This window comes from Meleagris gallopavo, chromosome 9, assembly GCF_000146605.3.
Source record: "Meleagris gallopavo isolate NT-WF06-2002-E0010 breed Aviagen turkey brand Nicholas breeding stock chromosome 9, Turkey_5.1, whole genome shotgun sequence".
Lineage (NCBI taxonomy): Eukaryota > Metazoa > Chordata > Aves > Galliformes > Phasianidae > Meleagris > Meleagris gallopavo.
Genome location: NC_015019.2, coordinates 8,504,260 through 8,513,016, shown reverse-complemented (window position 1 = coordinate 8,513,016; position 8,757 = coordinate 8,504,260). Strand labels below are relative to the sequence as shown.

General features: G+C 39.9%; 1 protein-coding gene across 4 annotated transcripts in view; it reads left to right on the top strand.

Moving 5' to 3' along the window:
* Positions 1-679: 679 nt before the first annotated feature.
* Positions 680-8,757, top strand: part of DACH2 (dachshund family transcription factor 2) — a 238,708-nt gene continuing 230,630 nt past the window's right edge. The window contains exon 1 of one of the 4 annotated variants that reach the window (XM_031554653.1): positions 680-709. The gene's annotated coding sequence lies outside the window, so the exon portion shown is untranslated. The remainder of the gene's footprint in view (positions 710-8,757) is intronic. The other 3 variants (XM_031554652.1, XM_031554655.1, XM_031554654.1) reach the window with 3 other exon arrangements.

The following is an 8,757-nucleotide window of genomic DNA, read 5'->3' as shown; positions in this document are numbered from 1 at the left end:
ATCAGTGAACTTGGACTGCAGAAGGTTCATACCAGAGGTGTTGTGCTTTTATTTTATTTGGGTAGTCTGTCTTGATTGAATAAAGAGGTTCATATCTAGTTCGCCATCCTTAATATAACCCAGTTAGATTCTCAGTGAATGCCAGCTCTAGTAGGTGGCTGTCATTAGTATTTCAACAGAGGCAGCATTAACGACAGTCGTTCAATATTTTTAGTCCCATTTAAGTTTCCTGATGTATCCTGTTCAACTTCTTATTCGATGATAATACAAAAATACAACTGGCTTCTATCTCCTGTGCCCTTGTATCAGGTGTCTTCCAGCCTTGACGTGTAAAGAATGGCCTCAGGCCTTGGGAAATGTCACAAAGTGGATAACTGTATGCTTCTTTCACTTCAGTTAGAGGTAACAACTCTTCCTATGAAGCTGTTGCTTTGCCAAGTATAATGGCTACCTGACAGATGCGTTGAAGGAGATAGGACTTGCGTTAATTTGCGGTGTAGTCAAGAGTTCATAATGGAATCTTAACATAAGGCAAAGTGTTCCAAGTTTGGAAGTGGAGCCTCTCGTTTGATGTGAAATTGCTGTTAAACTCTGTATTGTGAAAATGACATCACAAGCTGTATATTCTGGAGCTGCTGTGGTTCGTTCTTTGATTCTGTTCACTGTGTGCAGTTACTGTGGGATGCAAGGATGAGCACAACGAAGTCTGGTGAGTTGACAGAGAACCACATGCTTGTAAAATGTCCTAATAATCCTCTAAGCAAGTTGGAGTATTTCTTGAGGCTTCCCTGATACTAAGAAAAGATAAGACATATCTTCTGTAATGGTTTCTGTAATGTACATTCAGTAAAAGCCCAAATTTTGGTGTTGGTCTGGAGGGGATCTGCACCTGCTGAGTGGTTTACTTTTATCATAAACTGCTACAGCTGATGACTACATCTGACAACTTTAAACTGTTACAATGCTATCTGTGAAGTTTAAACTTTCTTTGAAAATACTTCGTCCTGAATCTTAATGTGCAGGATAAGTAGAAATAGCAGAGTTGAAAGTTTTCACAGCTTCTGTGGGACTAGGCTGAGCTAGGATACAATGCTGCAGAAGGCACACTGCTTATTGCTGCTTTCCCTGAGTGCCAGCCTGTGTTCTGTGTCACTGTAAGTGGCAAGGATGGAAAGGACAAATGAGCAGTTGTATAGAAAATCTGCTTGTTTAGAAAAATTTTTTTTTTAACTCCCCCTTTTCTCACGGCTAAATAATATAGTTCTTAGTTTAGGGTTGTAGTCTGTTTCTGAATTACTTCTTGTTCTTATAGGAAATGTATTTTTTTTGACAACATGATCTTGTAAATTGGCTTTGCCTATTTCCAGCTACTCTTCTACTTTATGTCAATACCTGTGATGCAGGCTGTTGGTAGAAGGGAGTGTGTTGCTTAACTCCCCCACGATCCCTGTGGGGCTGCTTTGTGATTAGCAGCCGATACTTCCAGCTTCATTGCCTGGATTTCCCAGGGCCATCAGTATGGAGCAAAACACCAGAGTTCTCAGCTGCTCAATGGAATCTAACAAGAAGCTATCTCTGCAAGAAGGAAGTACACAATGGGATCTAAAAGGACTGTCTATCTGATGAGTGCTTGATTATTTATTTTTTCTTTGGGATGATTGCTTTGGGGACCAGATGGAAGAGTGGTGAGGCTGAGTTGGCCATGTTTCAGTTTGCCTGGTAGTGCTCTCAAGGACTCTGCTATCTGACTTCTGAAGTAAAACTTAGATTTTTCTGCCTTGACAAAGTACTATTTAAGTTGCTAAAACACTCTTTTCTTTGTAGTTTGACCTCTTCAGGTGTAGGTGTGTGTGTATAGTCCGTTCTCTATTTGATAGTCTCGACAAAAGCAATGTTGTTGTGTTGAATCGCCTGTTGGGTCCTTTGCTGTTGCTGTGTGATGCCATGCAGGATGTAGCATTAGCAGAGGGGTGTCTGAGGCAGATGATCAAAATGACCAATAATATAAAGGTGACAGTACCAGTATTTTCTTGAAGAGTCTGTAAGTTGACAAAAGGAATTATTTTTAAAATATTTGTTTTTTTTAATTGATTAGGGCATGGATTCCATTGCAACTTCCTAGGTTTATTTTTTTTAACAATTGTATGTAATCATATGCTTAAGCAATCTAAAGAAGAAAGTTTTTGTATTTTTGAATGTTTAGGTCACATAGGCTGAGGTCTTGCCCCAGAACCAGTAGTATTCTACATAATTGAGATATCTAATGACGTAGTGCAGAGCAGGGTGACTGCAGGACTTAATGTGCATAGAAAGTGAAGAGTTGATGTTTAAATAGGTATCAGATGTAGGAATAAGTGTTCTTTTACTTTAAAAAATGTATATAGCACTATTTTCAGAAGTCTTAATTCATTTTGCAGTGTGAACTGATTGCATGACATTATATCAAGACAGACATTTGAATTCAGTGTGATAGTATCTGAAAGGTGCTTTGTGCTCTCAATGTGCTCCAAAATGAGGAGCAGTTCATGCTTCCATTTGCAGAAGATCCTGACTTGCCTATAAAACAAGTAGCAATAGTATTGTATAGGAGAATAGGAGACAGTGCCATAGAAATGTAATCAGTAAGCGCTGCTTGCATAAGTGGAATTTAATCAAATGTGGTTCTGTACAAGAACTAGTTTTGGTATATTGACACTTGAGTTTGAGATCCCTTGCTTCCGTTGAAATCAAAGGTAACTTTTTTTTTTTGCATGCAATCCTACTCCAGTTCTCTTCTTACTATTTTACCTACCTGACAGTACGGGGGGCCTGTTTTTTAAATGCTATGGAGTTTTTTCCCCACATAACTTCTGCAGAGGTAGAGACCTGCAATTAGTGTTTTTTTCATGATGCTGTGCTGGGTTTGTATAGAAGATATACAATATCACTTACACTTCCAAATCCGTCTGCGTTTAGAACAAACAGGCTGTGTCTTACTGGCATTAATGTGGAGGGACAAAGTCTAGAAGATGGTGGGTGGCTGGGGACTTGTCATTGTGACCATTTTTCTGTGTGAAACTTGCTTCTGTGTGAATAGCTGGGTTAATTTAAACTTATGTGGATTAGAAGATGTAGTTTGTCATGCAGTAGATTGTTCGACCGTCGGGCATCAATAATGCCATTGTTGTGCAAATCACAGTCTAGTGAGATATCCTTCATATTTAAGGAAGTTCACGTTTGGTTTGAAATGAAAAATCTTCAAACTTGTAGTGGGTGAAAAAAGTGACAAGAAGCACTGTAACTAAATGCAAATGTGTGATACAGCTGGGTTAGAAGTTGTTTAATTCTGTTTATGACATCTGTAAAAGATAAGTGCTTAAACATTCCTTCATCTATTCGTCTTTATTTAGTTTTTCTTTCGATTTCTGTCATCTTATATCACATAGATGAATTTGCACTGTGGCAGGTTTTATTTATGTCTGTTTTAAGAAGCATACCTCTAAAATTACATAGCTTCATGTGGCGTTCATTTACATAATTTAGAAGTGAATAGTAAGATGGAATTTTGCAGAGAAGATCTTTAAAATACTCATTATTGGCATCACCAATAACAGCTCAGATGGGGTAAAGCAGCTCTGTTTATAGACACCCTCACACTCAACATAAGATTATGTTCCAAGTTTTTTGTCACCATGTGAAAAATCTTTTTTGGCTCGTATTCTTCCATTGAATTTCCTTCAGGTCTTCTTCCATGGGGAAGAGGCCGGCCTCCCATCAGGTAGCTGCCTGTCCGCAGCCGGCTCTGGGCCAGTTGTGGAGCTGCCGGCGAGTCCTGAAGGGTTCGCGGCTTTCAGCACCGCTGCGTTACGATGGAGAAGCGGTGTTCGCTCTTTTGACAAGAGTGGCTCTTACAGGAACAAAAATAATACAAAGCGCACGATGTACCAAGTGAGGAGGGAGCTGTCTGTGCAGACGGTTTGTTGACGCTTTGTTGGAAAAGGTTTCTGTAATCCGGTCGCTGGGTAGGCTGACATGAAAACAGATGTGAATTCCGCGGGGTTCTGCACGTCTGGTGGGGGTGTGCTGCAGTTGCGGCTCGGCGGGCTGCGCGCGGGCTGCGCTGCTCCGTCTGAGGACGGCCGAGTGCGGGGCTCAGCGCGCCTTTCAGAGAGGAGCTCCCGCTCGGCGGCCCTGCCTCCCTGCGGGGTCCCGGAGCGGCTCCGCGTGGATGTTGCTGTGGAGTCTTTTGAATGTGAATGCGAAGCGGTTTGCCCGTCCTTTGCTTCGCAGGAATTCTCTTTTAAAAAACAAAGCTGTAGCTATGAAGTAGCCTATTGGTCCCAAAACTTATGAAAAGGAGGGGGAGGGGGTGCCGGGACCCATCTTTACAACAACAATCAGCCTTTGTAAGGTTTCATTCCAGGCTAATGGCTGGTGAAATTGTTCCGGGTAGTTAAAATGAAATGAAATGAATTAAAGAACATGAAGGAGAGCAAGCAGAATGGTTTATTGCTTTTCTTTGAAGGCACAATAGCTATACTCTGTCTCTTTTTGTTACTCATATCTGTGAGGCTGATATTTAAAGTCGGGGTTTTGAATAGCATGATGGCTAAATGAGGGCTATAAATCGAGGGCTATGGTGCAAAATCCTAGTGCTAGCAAGTACTAAAACACAATACCAAGGAGGCTGGGGTCTAAAATTGTTTTAAACTGATGAACATGCAGACATAAAAGCAAGAAATGTATGCGTTTCCCACCAGAAAACTTCCAAAAACACTAATGATCGATTTTTTTTAAATGCCAAATAGACATTTAGAACATGTTAATGCTCCTAATTTATGCCAGAATGTTTTCGTAAGTCTGAGCATCCGTACTGCGGAATTGAAGTGTGTAAAACAGGAAGTAGTCAAATATCTTCATTAATGTGAATGTCAGAATGTGAAGTCACTTTAAATTTGTAGATTTGTGAACAATATAGGCAAAATCAATTTAAAAAAAAAGGGGTTAATTTGCTGATAGTGGCACAAAAGTATCTCAGAATGCAATAATGCAGATTACAAAGAGCCTGGTTGGAGGCTGTTGTTACACAGCTGAAAAAATAGCATCATATCAGGTTAGGTTCACGTTTGTCTAAGAAAAACTAACAGGAGGATTTCTGTTGTCAACACAGGAGATGAGCAGAACGATAAGGCCGAATTCTACTCTGATCCACCCGTTTCGGCAGTGACTAGAGATTAAAGCCTCAGCCAGGAGTTTCATTACTCTTACACATTTTTCACAAAGGCAACACTTAGGGAAGTACTGATACAGAAGGATCAGAAATTTTCACAAAGTCATTCTGACTCTGTGCATGCAGATATGTTTGACTGGAAGCTTGCTTAGAACCAAAAAAGATACATAGTGGATCTTTAACTGTTAGTGTCTATGCCTCGGCCTCCGGTCACATAAAGTGAAAGTGGATGATTGCTAATACTTTATGTAATGTGAAAGGTTTGTATTGTATTTTTGGAGGGGGAAAAAAGAGCTAAAAGATTAGCATAAGAATGTATCAACTAAACTTAAGAGATCTTAAAATGAGTTACTAAAAAAATGAAAGATTTTTAGAAGGTGAAGAATGCTGAATTTTTTTTATTTGAAAAATAATCAAAGTTGGTTAGCAGTATTGGTTTTATTGCCACACATCAAAACCCAGTGTCTGGGAAGCTGTTTCTGGGGATTTTTGTAAAACTGTAGCTCTCGGCTGTATTTTTTGTAGCTGTCTTCATGAAAGACTGGCAGTGCTGAGTCCAGCTCTCTCCCTGGCTTTCCGTGTCTCTCATCCTTCCCATCTGTCCTTATCAGCCCCAGAACTGCCCTGATGTGACTCTACCCTAAAGATGCTTCTCTATTGACAGCTTTTCTGCTGTGACAGAGGCTGTAAGTGTGGCTGGATCTGCCTGTGCTCTCAGAGCCAGCCTGGGTGCTCTGTCCTGCCCTGCTCCTTTGCTCCGTGTTTGCAGGTACAGAACCAGCCTCTGTGCAGCCTGCTGTGATCAGGCTTCTGCACCAGAGCACAAACCCAACCACCCTTTGGTTGTAGATGTGACTTGGGCAGTGTTTCAAGTAGAGCTGGGCTTTCATTTTATTCGTTTTTTTTAAAACCTGCAGTCATAACATTTTTGCTCAACATTTCTTCTTCAGCATTTGACAGTGACTGTCTTTGGAGAAGTATAGAAGTAGCAAATCTACCTTTAAATGTACAGTAGATATGCGTAGATATAGTACTCATCTATGAGAATATTTATTACATTTCATCTAGCATAGTCTTTTTTTAACAAACTGCCAGTGTACTTCCACAACAGGTATGTTATGTTGAGATTGTGTTTACACTGCTTCGCTCTGATTGTATCTGCTCTTAAGATATGAACAGTTCGCAGGACATAAATGAGTGACCATGCATAACAATATAAAATTAAACAACACTTGAAGTGATCTTTGGTTTTAAATACTACTATCCTTGCAGAAGTTAGTTGAGTTGTTGTCTGCAAAACATATTCTTGTATTAAAACACATGCTTGGCCTATTTTTTGTTTAAAAAAGGCTTTGTTTAGTCCAGCACATGTGGACTGTTTTTAAGATTGACTACGACAAGAATGCCATACTAAAATGTTTAAGAGGCTTCACTATGACTTTTATAGCTGTGACAGTTATAACAGACAGGTAGTGGACATTAGAACAGGAGCTCTGAGTCAAGTTTCTGGGGTTTCTGGCCTGAGTCACGGGGACAGATCAACTGACCCTTGGCCCAAACCTTTGTCTTCCAGTTCTCACTGCAGCTGAAAGCCATTGCTGATGTTCTGAACATCCAGTGATGAAAACTGATGCAGTTTTGTATTTATGTGCTTCTAAAAAAAGAAATAAAAAGCAATAAAAGCCTTCTACAGATGATCCACCAAGTGGTATCACAGTACCCACAGTCAGTAGTACCATATACTAGTGTAGCATCAAACTACAACTGTTTTAAGAAAGTTTCTTATGGTAAGGGTGGTGAGACACTGGCACAGGTTGCTCAGAGAGGTGGTGGGTGCCTCATCCCTGATGACATTCAAGGCCTGATTGAATGAGTCTCTGAGTGCCTGGTGGAGCTGTAGGTGTCCTTGGTCATTGCATGGGCCCATTCCAACTCATAAGATCCTATGATTCCGTATTTTCCTTAGGGGAAATAAGCAAGTATTGCTTGATTTAAGTTGTCCACTTCTTCCTGTATTTTTTTCTCCCAATACTTTGGAGACGTGCAGCTATTCTTTGTTGAGCTTTTCCACAAATTTTGCACAAACAGTAACATTACTATCATAATACTTCTCTTTTTTTTTTTTTGCAGTTTTGCTGTACCTTCTGTAAGAACTTAAGGGCTGATAAAACAGTACGTTGGTCATCCTTGCATCAACATTTTTACACTGTTGTTAATGTTACTGTGAAATTGTGTAATGCAGTGAATTCACAGTAATTTAACATGGAATAAAGAACTTATAATATTGATCTTTCTGGGTTATTACATTTGCTTCTAAAGGTAAATGATGCATTAACACCTGAGACTGCAACATTGATCATAACATTGTCACTGTAAAAGCCTAACGGCTGTCAGTTTACTTCAGGGTTGATATAAAGAGCAGCCTACCTTTAAATCAGGTGATTAACTTGCTTATCTGTACTGAAGCTGGAAGAGCGTTTCCACTGAGTTTCAACAAAGGGCAGATTGACAAATTCAGCTTTGGCCACACAATGGGAGTTTGCTTATGATGGTGGCATTAATTTTCCAATTGCTGAGCGTTTCTCAAATGGAATTCCTGTGATGAATGCTCTCATCTTCTCTTAGATGTGAAGTTGTGTTCAAAACAGTTCTCAGAAAATATATTTGAAGTGCCTAGGAATGGAGATACTTCTAGATTTTGTATTTAGAAATGTTATTGTTACCTCTGTGTAAAACTGCCTTGGAAATGTCATAGGCTGCCGCTGATCCCTTCTGTGAAGGAGAAGGAAAAGTGACAATTTGAGGGTTTCAGATTTACCAGTCTTGTGGTAAAAAGTGTTGAGAAGATGGCATGAAAGTAAGTTTTCAGTGTTTTCAGTGACTGAAGAGCTGCGTGTGTCTGTCTCTCTGTTGAAGTAATGCTGTTTGCAGGTAGAAAGCTTTGTTACAGCTTGACTACATCTTTTTGATTCAGAAGTTGTTTCAGTTTTACTAGTAGGCTCCCATGCTTCTTTAACTGTCTTTCATAACTCTTGTTCTGTGGAGGGTTTTCACGTGGGTCCTTTTTCTGGTTCTTACATTTCTAATGAAATACAAAAAAATTTCTGAAAGCCTGAGGCAGTTTAAAGAGAGGAGATTAATAGTAGATGTAAAATGTCTCTGGGGGATGTGTAGACCTGTGCAATGATACAACTCGAGTGCATCTCCCACTTCTACCATTTTTCCTTTTTCTCCTTCTATGTTTGCCTTCTTTTTCTTTGATAACTAAATAGATAATGAATTTAGGGGGTGCTGGCAGGGCAGGGAAAGAAGGGACCTGACATTTAATGTTGGTGGTAATACGTATTTTGTACAGAAAACATTGATCTAAGATGCTTAAAAGCAAGATCAAGGGAAGAAGTTCATGTGATTTGGAAATCACTTGAGCAAATACAGTGGGGACTTTGAGATTCACTCCTCCCTTTCTCCCTTTTCCCCCCCTTGCAATACAGTCCTTGGAGTCCTGAAGGTACCTGACAACCTTTAATGCTGAGTGCTGATTTTTTTTT